The sequence below is a fragment of the Narcine bancroftii genome, chromosome 1 (genome assembly GCF_036971445.1).
Source record: "Narcine bancroftii isolate sNarBan1 chromosome 1, sNarBan1.hap1, whole genome shotgun sequence".
Lineage (NCBI taxonomy): Eukaryota > Metazoa > Chordata > Chondrichthyes > Torpediniformes > Narcinidae > Narcine > Narcine bancroftii.
Window position 1 is genome coordinate 396,823,119 of NC_091469.1, and position 14,141 is coordinate 396,837,259.

Sequence of the window (14,141 nt, forward strand, 5' to 3'; positions counted from 1 at the left end):
ACTTACTGGCGTTGAGTTTCAATCTAAAAAGTCATCCTCTTGCGTCCAGTTCATAGGGTTCTCGGATACACCAGAAAATCTGCCATTTTCTTCACCACTAGTCACTTCTGTGGCAGGAAAGACTTTCACACATCAATATATTCTGTCGGCAATGTGCCCTACTAATCTTTTGGGCAGAGATCTGCTGGTCAGGTGTGGATCATCGATCCTTTGCGGACCTAGCGGATTGGAGGTCACCTTTCCAAATGGATATTCAATGAACTGTTCATTAACTGCGCTTTGTTCCAGTTCTCAGATGTTACTGTCAGCCGCTGGAGGATCCACGCCTGAAGGACTATGGGCCGACATTTACTGGGGGCTGCTGGAACCAGAGGACCCACAGAAGGGAGCGCTGCTAAAGCTTTATAATCTGGTGGATCCAGACGTTACACCCATATACCCTTCCCTTGGACCCCCTCTTTTACGATAGAGATGGAGATGAAATTCATCAGCATGCCTTTTATGAAGAGGTAGAGGGCATGCAATGGGAGATTAATTCGGACTACATAGTGATAGGAAAGGAGGGAGTGGCCGCTATGGTGGCACTGACATCTGAGCAGCTGGAGTGGTATTTGATGGCTGGTGAGGCCATTCCTCATGTCACTCTTGCAATTGGCACTAATCATCAGGCAAAAGATTTGGGACCGATGTGTCAGAACTTGATGTCCTTGAGGGACTGGTCCGACACTCAATTACCGATAGTGCAGTTCTCTCTATCTGGTCAGGCGTACAGGATTTTGTACCCTTCAAAAGATCGGATCCTCCTTGAGCATAGATAGATTGAATGCTTTCATGGTAGAGAAAGGATGGATCATCCCGACTCTGCCCCTATGTTAGATTCTATCCCTGAGGACCTTTGGTCAATGGGACCAGCAGACGTGGGTTTTTGCCGGCAGGTTGATCCCATAACATTTGAACTTTCAGATTATACTCCCATTTGGCAGACACAGTATCCCCATAAACCCGAGGCTGAGGTGGGTCTGGCAGATACCATTGATGGCCTTATGTATTCAGGGGTGTTGGAACATTCATGTTCAAGTTGGAATACACCCATCTTACCTGTTCCGAAACAGGACACGGGCAAATATCGGATGGCCCATGACTTAAGGCGCATTAATGGTATTGTGCGAACATCCACAGTTCCAGTACCGAACCCATATATCGCCATGACTGCTTTAACTCCAGACCACAAGTGGTTCCCTTGTATAGATTTATCAAATGCTTTCGTTAGTTTGCCGCTGGCAGAACAGTTTAGGGATGTGTGTTCCTTCACGTATAGAGGTATAAAGTTACGTTATACTCGACTCCCGCAGGGCTTTATCTTATCCCCAGGGATTTTCAATCAGGTTTTGAAAGAACAGCTGGGGGGGCTAGTACTACCAGGTGGGGTAGTTCTAATCCAGTATGTAGATGACATCTTATTGGCAGCACCTGAGCCTGTCTCCTGTTTGGAGGCCACAAAACTCCTGCTAGTGCAGCTGTTCAAGGCAGGTTTTAAAGTCTCTCGTTTAAAGTTGCAATTTTGCAGACAAGTGGTCTCCTTTTTAGGAAGAATGGTCTCAGCGAAAGTACAGGGATATCCCCTGTGCACCGTACAGCGATACTACATCATCCAAAACCTAAGATAGGGCTTTCGTTTTTGGGTTTGACAGGTTATAGTAGGCAGTTTATCCCATCGTATGGTGAGTTGACACATCCACTGCGAACTTTGGTGAATGAGCAGGTGATGAAGAATCTGGGAGCTACGCTTGATTGGACTGCACAGGCTGTGATGAGTTTTATTCTACTTAAGCAAGCTCTTACAAATTTGGCGATTCCAAATTATAGACACCCTTTCTTTTTGGATGTTTCTGAAAAAGCACACACAATTGTTGGTGTCCTTTTTCAGAAAAAAGGGAGTGGAAGATGTGTGCTCATGTATGTGAGTATCACACTGGATCCGACTGAAGACAGACACCCTCCATGTACGAGACATGCAGCAGGGATAGCAAAAATTTTACAAAAGGTGGCATACATAGTGATGGGACATGCCCTGATGGTATTAACAACACATAGTATTGTAGCATTTGTGAGCTCGACAGAGTTTACAATGACATCACTGAGGCAGATGAGACTGGAAAAGATCCTGAATGCTCCAAATATTACGTTTACCCATGAAGGCATTAATATGGCAGACAATATGGGAGAGGGAGAACCACACTGTTGTGAAAAGAGGGTTCTAAGGGCTATTAAAATAAGACCTGATTTACAGGCTACACCCTTGAGAAAACCAGATGAAATCTTATATACAGATGGTTGTTGTTACAGACATCCCACAGACAGATTAAAAGCCGCCTATGCAGTAGTACGGAGAACCACAGAAGGATTTGAAGAAATTATTACAGGGACAGTGAGAGGAAAGGAGTCAGCACAACTGGCCGAACTACAGGGAATGATAGCAGCATTGGAATGGGCAGAAGGAAAGGAGGTAAATATATATACAGATTCGGCATATGTGGTAGGGACAATATAGGTTGAACTGAGTCAATTGATTAGAAGTGGGTTTTTAACAGCAGCAAGGACCCCAATTAAACACGAGAAGGATGTTAGGAAATTGGCTGAGACCCTCTTGAAACCAAGGGCATTAGCAGTTATTAAATGTAAGGGCCATGATAAAACAGATATGATGGTAGCTCGGGGAAATCAGGAAGCGGAGACGGCTGCAAAAAGGGCAGCAGGGTACGGCCCTCATTTTATTATGATGCAGGCAGAGAGAATGGCACATGACTTATTGCCACCTTGTGAGGTAGGAGTAATAATTCAGGAACAAGCGCAGGCATCACCCCAGGAAATGATGGCATGGAAAGAAAGGGGGAAAACCGAAGATCAAGGACTGTGGAGAACAATGGACGATAGGCCAGTATTACCATCTGGACTCATGAAACCCCTCCTGGAGGAGGCGCATGGGTTAACCCACTATGGGAAGAAACAGATGATAAGGTATTTGGTACCTTGGTGGCATCCCTTCCTGCCGGCGATGATGGAGAATCATATCAGAGAGTGCAAGGTATGTATAACATATAATGTCAAGGCGACTGTGAAACCTCACGAAGGACAGTTTCCATTGCCTAAGTTACCAGGGCAGGAAATTGTAATTGATTACACGGACATGATAGAGAGGGCAAGGGGATATCGATACTTCTTAGTAGCAGTTGATGTGTTCACAGGTTGGCCTGAGGCAATCCCTGCCAAAAGAGAAAATGCAAAGACGATAATTAAGTTCCTAATCAACCAGTACATTCCTATACACGGGTTTCCTAGGAAGATCAGGTCAGATAATGGAAGTCATTTTAAGAATGAAGATTTACAGGAGGTAGAAGCGTTGTTGGGGTTAAAACATGCCTTTGGAACGGTGTATCATCCACAATCCCAAGGAAAAGTGGAGAGAATGAACCAAACAATAAAAGGTAAGATCGGGAAAGTACAGGCACGGACCAAATTAAATTGGGTGGATGCGCTGCCCCTGGCATTGATGTCAATAAGGAGTTCGGTAAGTTATGTGTCAGGATTCACTCTGTATGAACTACAAACGAGACACCAGTTTCCGGGACCTGGAGCCGGGATTCATACCACAAAGGAAGAGGTAAGTCGAATGAAATGTAAGCTTTATTATGATAAACTAACGGCTCTGGTATCAGCTTTTTCACAACAGGTTACAAGTACTGAACGGAAAGGTGAAACCCCGATACCATCAGCCGCGGAGTGGGTTCTGCTAAAGGTGATCAAGAGAAAGTGGTTGGAGCCCAGGTGGACAGGACCCTACAGAGTGATGGAAAGAACGTCCCACGCGGTTCGACTACTGGGAAAAGGAGAGATGTGGTATCATTGGAGTCAGTGTCCAGCAACGGACCCACCAACACGGACACTGGAACAGATTCGAACGGAGGTGACTGAGAACCTGTGAAGCAACTACGGACTAAGAACTTTTTGAACGGGTCCCTTTAAAGAGACTATTGGATCACGGTGACTGTATTCAGTATTTGAAGTGATATTTCTATATTGAGGTCAACAGAATTTAGGGGGCTGTGATGGACACTATGTGGGGACTATGGGTGATGTTGTTCCTAGCCCTTGAAGGGTCTGGAGAAGGAAACAACTGTACAAAGTATTTGCGGTCAGCCTGGGAGGCCCATAACGAACAGAAACAGTACTTTGTGGATTGGACTGACTTTCCTGAACACCATGTTGGGGCCCCCACTGTGTTCATAATGGCCAAGTTTATGAGGTTAAGTTTAATAAGGGGTCGGAGATGCCGGTCCTTGCAAAAACTCCTGAGGTCTTGGTCCCATAAGTTAACTGGTGGTTGGTCTCATTTTCATGAGACCAAAAGGGGGACTGTTGGAATATAGGGGTTAATTAATCATAGAAAATATGTACTATGCTTATGTACTATTCAGTTTGTATATATGAATCCAGTACTATGTAACAATTTAATATTTAGCTCATGGTGAAGGGAAAGAGTAATGTAAGTAAGGGGCAGCCACAGTATGTAGAAATTAATTAATCATAGAAAATATGTAGAATATATGCTTATGCACTATTCATTTTGTATACATGAATCCAGTACTATGTAACAATTTAATATTGACCTCATGGTGAAGGGAAAGAGTAATGTAAGTAAGGGGCAGCCACAGTATGTAGCAAAGTTGGCTGATTACAGAAGGTTTAGAATTGCCTGCTCCCAAAATACAAAAGAGAGAATATGTATGAAACAATTTAGCAGGAAGGTTAAGGCAAAAGGAGGTGTTGATTAGCACAGGAGCCGATTGCCAGACAAGAACAAAGAGAATCCTGACAGAGACTGTCAGAAACAAAGAGAATGGAAACTAACTCAGTAAGAAGGCTAAGACAGAAGAAGATGTTGAGTAGAACTAATCTAAATATCGGGCGGGCTAAGCAGTCTTCTATTCTTAAATGGAAGTGGTATATTCAGAGGCGTGCAACCAGAGGGCGTGAAGGGGTGGGCCGCATACACGAACAGGTGGCTGATCTTCTGTCTCGTCATGAGAACATTGAACCCGCCTTGCCCCTTCCCCTACCCCCTTCACCAGTTCAGTGGGGTAAACCATATGATTTGCTCACTCCAGCAGAACAAGAGGATGCCTGGTTTACTGATGGTAGCAGCCGATGGGTGCAAGGAAAGCAGAAGTGGAAGGCAGTGGCTTACCATCCCAGGTCAGGAACTTATTGGAGGAGGGGGTTGATGGCTCCAGTCAGTATGCTGAGTTGAAGGTAGTCACTTTACCACTAGACCCCCATGATCACCCTCTTCGCTTGTTTACTGATTCCTGGGCTGTGGCTAATGGACTAGTGGTATGGATGTCTGATTGGCAAAAGAACGACTGGCTGATACATGACCGTCCAGTATGAGGCAAACAGCTGTGGCAGCTGTTGTGGGATGCTTCCCATCATCGTGAGATAATGGTATATCACATTGACGCACATACCAATGTGACGACAAAACATGGCACAACATAATGCAGTAGCAGATCAGCTTGCCACTATCAGCCATGCCAATACTGTCCCTCAGCTCAATGGGCACACGAACAGAGTGGCCATTTGTGGGAGAAAGGATCAGCTATGTGGGCCCGTACACATGCCTTACCCATCCATCAGAACAATATCCGCATGGTCGTGTGGACACGCCCAGCATGCCAGCTTGTGAAGTCCTGCACCGTTCCTCCTGGTCTGCATGGCCAAATAAGACGGGGTTCTCGCTCAGCTGCAGTCTGGCAAATTGATTACATAGGCCCTATGCCAGACTGTATGGGTAAACATTACATCCTAGTAATAGTTGACACCTTTTTAGGCCTGGTTTTTGCTTTTCCCACCAAGACAGCTGACCAAGCTCGCACTATCCAAGGACTAAACCATTTAATTTCTCGTTATGATGTTCCAGAGGAAATTCAGTCTGATAATGGCTCGCACTTCTCCGGGAAGGCAATCTGTGATTGGGCAACTGACAACAGTATCTTATGGGTCCACCATATTCCTTATTACCCGCAGGCTGCCAGGTTAGTTGAACGAATGAATGGCTTACTGAAGGAACAAATTCGTTTGTTAACATCATTGGGGACCTTGAAGGGGTGGTGTCATGTGCTGCAGCAGGCAGTCGACAATTTGAATTATTGCCCTTTGAAGGGAGGTACACCTTTCCACTGACTTCTTCACGCTTCTAAACTACAGCTTATTCCAGAGAAAAGACAGTAATTTCCCCCCATTCCCGAGCCAGAGAATGCCGGATAAAAGGTATAGGTGGCACCAACAGGTAGTGGCCCGCCTGTAAAAGGGGAAATAGTGACACCTGCCCAGGGTAACACTCGGTGGGTAGCTATTGAGGGTCAGGATGATTTAGTTTGTTTAAATACTGAACGCTTATGTCATCGTGAGTGACATATGTCAGGCTTCTTTGTTCCATGTCCTCCATCTTGTGCTCCTGGTGATCTGGCTTAACTACTGCTTTGATGCCAGCAATTGGATTTGTAATGTCGAGGGTGTTGCCCATGGGGGACACAGCCCGATGTATCCATTAATATATCTGATATTGTTAAGCATGTTTCAAAATTTGTTTGTGAGCTTCAGTGTCCCGGGTATTGTGGCCCACAAGGATAGTTTGAGCCTTGATTGGAATCCTTTTTCATGGTTAAATGGTACATTGGGGGATTGGGCCACAATATTCTCCGTTGGTTGCTCGCATTATTGCTTATTTTTGTGCTTATTATAGTTTTAGTTTCTCTTTTTCACTCCTTTTGTACTCAAATGCTTGTAAGGTCTCATAAATGACAGGCTGCGACCAAGGGGTGGAATGTAATGGAAGATTTAAACCGTGTTTCTTACTTCTGTAGCCTTTACTTCTGCAAGGCTGAGAACCTGCTTGTTGCATATGAATTAGTAGACATTATCTAAATTTTCACTATGGAGCCCAGGGATGCATATGAATCAGTAGACATTATCCAACTTCCACCATGAGGCCCAGAGATGCAGTTGTCTTTTGTTGGTCGCAGACTGTCAGGAGACCTTGAAGATAATTAAATCATTTGTTCAAAGAGATAAGATCTGAAGTAAACAACTTTTGGGTAATATAAGCCATGGTCCCACTGCTGAAGTTTGAGACTCTCCAAGAGGTGGCAATATCTCTCAGCAAGAAGAACTTCAAGATTCCAAACCAATGTCCTGGTCCGGGGAGGTGGAGAAGTTGCTACTGGCGCCCCAACAACCTACTACAAGTGTGCAGTCGTTGCCTCGCTTTGGCAGTTGAGACCAGTCCAGGCATCGATAAGTATAATTGGGAAGGGCTTGCAGATTGTAGTGTGAATTCAGCTTTAGATTTAGTAATAAAGACTTGTATAAACTGAACTGCTCCCGGTGTGTGTGTATGTGTCTATTTTCTTTCGGTAGCTCAAACACTGTGACCAATTTAAAATGAACAAAATGAGAGGTATAAGTTTACCCACTTAAAGAGATTTCCCTGTCAGTTTCCAAAGCAATCTCTTAAGTGCCCTATGCCATGAATCAGTGGTGCTTGTCATTGTTGTTGAGAGGAATACACTCTGCATGAGCAGATCATGGGATTTGATTGGCAATAGTTTTGCATCCCAGAAAATTGTGATACAGATTTCTAGGAATGCAACCCCTTTGAAATGCATGGGTCACCTGTACATGGTCAAGCAGGCTTGAAGGGCAAAGAGGTCCAGTTCTAATCCTAATTCATGAATGATCATGCATTTCCATTTGTATTTCTTCTTGATCATCAAACAATTAACAAAAACACCAAAAGCCAATAAAGAGTTTTAAAAAGCTGACACCAGAATGGAGGTCATACAAATCTTAGGCAGAAATGAGCAAGATTAGTCCATTTTTTCCCCAGAGAAATAAAAGAGATGGCCTGATAAACTTAAGAATGAATTTAAGCAATTTGGCGATATTGATTTTTCAGGCTTGGATAGAGCCAAGACCAATACCTGCGCTTCAACTATCAGATTGTTGATTATAGAACCAAAAGGAGTTTCTTTTCAAAGTTTAGAGAGGACATAAAACTTATTACCACTATGTATTAGTTGACATGTAAATAAGGAAAATAATATGTTAATTGGTCTGGATGAAATGAGAGGACAAAAACATGAAGCATAATCACTGATACCAACCTCTTGCATGACTGAGTTATTTCTATTCCACAGAATGGAGGAGGGTCAGGTAATGATATGGAAACAAAAAGGCTGCTGAAAGACTTAGAGAGATCAAGAGAATGGACGCGGCAAATGAAATATAATACTGAAAAGTGTATGATCATGCGCTCTGACAGATTATTACTTGAAAGGGGAGAAACTTCAAAATGCAGAGGTGCAAAGGGACTTGGGGGACTCCTCATGTAGGACATGGTTAAATTGATCAACTCCAGGATGAATTAGCAGTGAAGCAGGCAAATGCCATGTGGGCATTCATATCGCGAGGCATAGGATATAAGAGCAGGGATGTGATGTTAAGGCACCGGTGGGGCCTCACTTGGAGAAAGGGTACAGTTTTGGGATCCTTTTCTTTTAAAAATATTTTTATTGAGTTTAATAAAACCTATACACATAATAATCTAGTAAATGGCATAAACCATATCATATACATAAATTGTAAATCAAAAACATAAACATAATTATTTTCTTAACTTTAATCCAAAATGTTAATGAATTAATAGGTAACACATTCTTCATAATATATCTAAAGATAATATTGAAAAGAGGGCTCCTTATTTAAGAAAGGATGAGCTGGCATTGGAGAAGGTTCAGAGAAAATGAATGGATTTGCACATGAGGAATGTTTGACCTCAGAGACATTTCAAAATTTGAAAGGCCTGGGCAGAGTAGATGTGGCAATGTTGTTTCCCATGGTAAGGGAGTCTAAGACAAGAGGGCACAACTTCAGGATTGAAGGACACCCATTTAAAACAGATGTAGAGGATTTTTTTTTTTAGTCAGAGTGTTGTAAACCTCTGGAAGTGGCTGTGAAAGCCAAGTCATTGGATGTATTTAGGGCAGAGATTGATAGTCAAATTATCAAAGGTTATGGGGAGGAGAATGGGGCTAAATGGGAGAATTGATCCGCTCATTACAGAATGGTGATAGGCTGAATGGCCTTCCTCTTATAAAGGGCATAAAGGACTGCAATATCACTTTTAGGTACACCTAACTTTAACAAGGTTAGAAAAAGGTCCTTTCTTGTCGGTCCATTATTAGCAGTAGCCCCTCTCTTTTCATCCTGTTTGTCTGATTTAACCTGGGTTACACGTGAGTGGATTTTACCTCCCAACTCTAATTCTCGAAGCCCAGATAAGGCATGCACCGCCTCAGACAAAGTGTGCCCAATTAGCGGACTAGTTACGGACAGAACCAGTCCCCGAACCTTGGGTTGGGTGGAACGAACCAATCTGGTATGCATTCAGGTCGTGAATATCTCTTCATCAGGGCTCTCCCCATGTACCCACAGCCTCAAACGCCCTGCATACAAGGCAGAAGCCAGGACCTGTTGACAAATTACTGCTATACCCTCTTCTGTGGTTTCTCCACTTCGAACCCTGCTCGCAGCGCCAATTGTCTGGGGTAAACTTGTACCTCTCACTTTATTCGTTTTAGATTGGTCACATATTTGAGCTACTGAAAGAAAATAGACACACACACCGAGAGCAGTTCAGTTTATACAAACGTTTATTACAAATTCAAAAGCTGATTTCAAACTACAATATGCAACCCCTTCCCAACTATACTTATCAACGCCTGGACTGGTCCCAACTGCCGAAGCAAGGCAACGACTGCACACTTGTAGTACCCAAAAACTTCTTACCCAAGCACCTATTCCCAGCACAGCAAGAAAGATAAGCGAGCAAGCTAGCATGCTAGGCTTCTATCGAATAACATAATTTTCAGCTTATCACTTTGAATACAATGGTTTATTTTGCATCAAGGCTAGGCCTCTGACAATCTGTGACCAAAACAAGCAGGAAGATTAAATGTTCTTGGTACACAGATGTCCTTTCGTCAGATAACAGCATCTCTGGCCCCTCGGTGGAATTTAGCTTATGTCTGCTGATTCAAAAACAACCAGCAGGTTCTCAGCCTTGGAGAAGCAAAGGCTGCAAAAGTAAAAAACACGGTTAGAATCTTCCATTACAATGGATCTGCTCATTACAGAATGGTAATAGGCTGAATGGTCTTTTGCTCCTATATCTTATTGACTTTTTTAATGGTTTTATGGTTCTCTGCCTTGCAATGCAATTGATTCTAACAATCAAATAGCATCAAAGAAGACAGTTGTTGGAAAATCTAACCTGAACATACAATTTAGATTCAAATGACAAAATCTCTGGCTTTGGAATTTGATTTGGCTAATGGATGGGAAGGCTAGATGCCATATCTTCAATTTTTTTGGAATCATTTTTTATTAAAAGGAATTTAAATTTCAGGTGCATTAAATCCTGGATAAACTCTGCAACATACTTGATAGCCTATTCATCCAGTTTCATGTACGCCATATGTCAAAGGTATTCTGTATTGTTACTTGGTAACTCTGTAAGGCAATACTCCCATCTTGGTAAATTCTTGGTAAATACTTTGTTTGTGTAAAAGATTTCCTACATGAACACTATCAATTATTTAAATGCTCTATTATGAATCATTTCAGTAACTTAAGCCCCTTTCACACTTGCATCCCATTAAATTGGCTGTTCAGTGTCCCGGGATAGGAATGGGGGTTTGGCTTTTCGCACTTGACCACTCCTAACTGGGTCAGTGAATGCTTTCACACTTGCAAGGAGTCATCCGCAGGGTTAAGACTGTTCTACCTTCTACTGGTGATGTCATGATGCAATGTGTGATGGTGAACTTGCTCTAAATCCTGATCAATGTATTTGAACAAAATGAATCATGCCTAATTATAACATAATTAAACTTTATATACAGCACAGTATGAGCTTGTCAGCTCCTGTTGTTGTTGTGCCAACCTATATAAACCTCTATAAGGGACCGTGGGAAAGTTCTAACAAAAAATATAATAGTGGACACTTTTTAAACAGGGTTGGAAAGTTGGTAGCGCTTTAGTGATCAATTTATCTAGTGTGGGAAAGTTTGTTGTGCTATAGCACTCAATTTATCTAGAGTGGGGAAGTTGGTAGCACTATCGCGTACAATTTATAAATACCATGGGAAAAAAGCGATGGTGGACCTGCCTTCCCAGAATTCCTTGTGGGAGAGAAAGGGCTGTATGACGGCTGCAGCAACGGAGCATTTATGGAGGGATTTCTCTGCCACACGGCATTCTGGAAAGTGAGGTCTGCCATTGTTTTTTCCATGGTCTTTATAAATTGTGTACTATAGCACTACTAACTTTCCCATGCTGTTTAAAATTTGTCCGCTATTGCTACTTATTTCCTCTCTCTCTTTCCTGCTGTGACTTACCCACCTTAATTTTAATTTTTCTTCCTGCACTCATGCAAAAACTTGGGTCATTTCAATCCCACAATACAATTACCCCTTTCATACTTGCCTGATTGCAACGCTGGTATCTACAGATGCTGAAGATTGTACTAGGGGTTGAGGCCATCAATCCCCAGCATGAGATGATGTCATCTGATTCTGGCATTGAGCTAATTTTGCTTTCACACTTGCCACTTTAAAAGCTGATTGACGGTTAATTCCTGGGATCACTGGCGAGTGTGAAAGGGGCTTAAAATACACATTCATTAAATATGCTTTGTGTATAAATTGGGAGATTGCTGAAAAAAATCTCCTTTGGTGTATGTGAGCGGCTTTCAAACTAACACATAATCAAGAGCCTTTTTGTAGCTTTTCAATGCTGTGTAGACAGAACTTTCCCCTAAGCTCATGACTACTGAATTTTGGGTCACAAGAGCTTTCCCTACTGCACTGCAAAATTCTCCAAGTCTTCTTTAATGTATCTGGTTATGTACAAGATTGGGAAATAGACCCACATATGGGATATGATAATTCAAACACTGCTGAACATCTTTTGTCTGATATTGATTTTCATACACTTGTTGAGATGTCTGCTGCTTTTAAAAAGCTTTTTCCAGTTTAGCATGCATCTTTTGGAAAGATGTTTTTTTATTCTTACTGCTGACTGAAATCAAATTTTGAGATTTGAAATATATCACATTTTCAGAATATTCTGCTCCAGAAGAAATAGTACATGAATAACATCATCACGAATGCTATGCAAAATATCCCCCTCCCCCCTGTAGAACTCGTTGAAAGAATCAAAGACTTGTTGATCCAAACCAAGGCTTTTATTAGCAAAAGACAGGAGCTCTTCACAGGTGACCGAACAGTCCGGAACGATCCGACCTGGCTAGGGACACAACCCTTTAAGGCCCAGACAATAGGCGTGGCTTAGCTCTCAGCCAATCGCTGTAAGCACAGTCTAGATACAGTAACTATATACACTATGTACATTGGTGATAGATCTATACTATCACACTTCCCCCCCCCCCCCGGGAAATTAACTGAAGATGACAGTCAGTAGGATTACACAGCAGGCAGTTACTTCTGCTCGACAAATCTCAAAGTGAAAGTCATCACTTGGAAACTCAATAGGTTGTGACAATTTTGCCCAGTGCAGCAATGTGTATCTTTATTTGAAAAATGATATCTATAATATCAATAGGAGTGTAAGCATTTTTTGCTGATCTCATCATTTCTGAAACCTCCATATTGCAAAGGTGCAAACCATATTGTTACTGAACAAATGGTAAAAATCACTTTTAAACCAAAGGCAATGTTCAATGTGAGCTTATTATCATATACAAACATTCAATGTACAGCTGCACCAAATTCTTACTTGCTGCAGTAAACAGGTACAACTGCCCTGGCCCCCTCTGCCCTTTCATACAACATGGGCAGGATTCACCATGTCCTCATTTACCACCCCACCAGCTTTCGGGTCCAACAGTTCTCTGTTCCATTTCTTTGCTGATGGTCTCATGTGCAACCAGACTGAGACCACCCGCAAATTGGAGGAACAACAACTCATCTTATGTCTGGGCACTCACCAACTGGATGGCATTAACATTGAATTCTCTGGTTTCTGCAAAAAAAAACTCTTCTCTCACCCCTGCCAACCCCCTGATCCTCTTTCCCCTGACTCCTTTCCTCTAGTGGTCTCTCTTTCTTTCTCCCTTTTACCTCTGTCTCCATTCACAGGACTAAAATTAATTTGCATCTGTCTCTTATCGTATCCAATTAACACACTTTTGGCTGTTGGCCCGGATCCTCCCTCTCCCTGAAACGTTAGCAATATATCTTTACCTTCTGTGGACACTGCGAGACCAGCTGAGTTCCACCAGCATTTCCTATGTGTTTTTACATAAGATTCACGAACTATATTAGTAACAATTTAAATGATCACCAATGAAAGACAGAAGAAGAGATAACAAGGTTGGTGCCTGTGAAGGATTTGGCTAGGTTTGCCACTTTCTTCACTTTCTGCATTCCTGGACATCTGAGTTTCCAAACCAACCCAGTCATGCATGCAACTTACCACAGGTATATCTGTGGAAGATCAGTAGGATATTCGACAATGTGGCAAATTTTCTCAGACTTATGAGGCATTGGTGTGCCTTCTTCATAGTTGCCTTGATGTGCCGGTGCCAGGAGAGGTCCTCAGATTTGTGAACTCACAGGAATTTGAAGGTACTAACATTCCCTACCTCTGTCCCACCACTGTGGACAGGTTTACAGTTCCTCAGCCTTTCCTTTCTGAAGTCTGCAATAAGCTCCTTGACCTTCTTGAAGTTGAGGGCAAGATTGTTCTGGCCCCATCCAACCATATTGTTGATTGCCATCCTGTATTCTGAATTTTCATTTTCTTTTATGGAGCCAACGATGGTGGTATCGTCAGCAAATTTACAGATCGTATGCATGGTGAAAAGATAAAGTAATCTTGGACTTAAAATTAAACTTAGTCAGGCCTAATATAGGTGTGAGATGTCAAAATGTTATGTTCAAGTTATGGATTATTAGCATCTAAGATATTAATTTTCTACAGGCATTGAATCACTCTCTTAA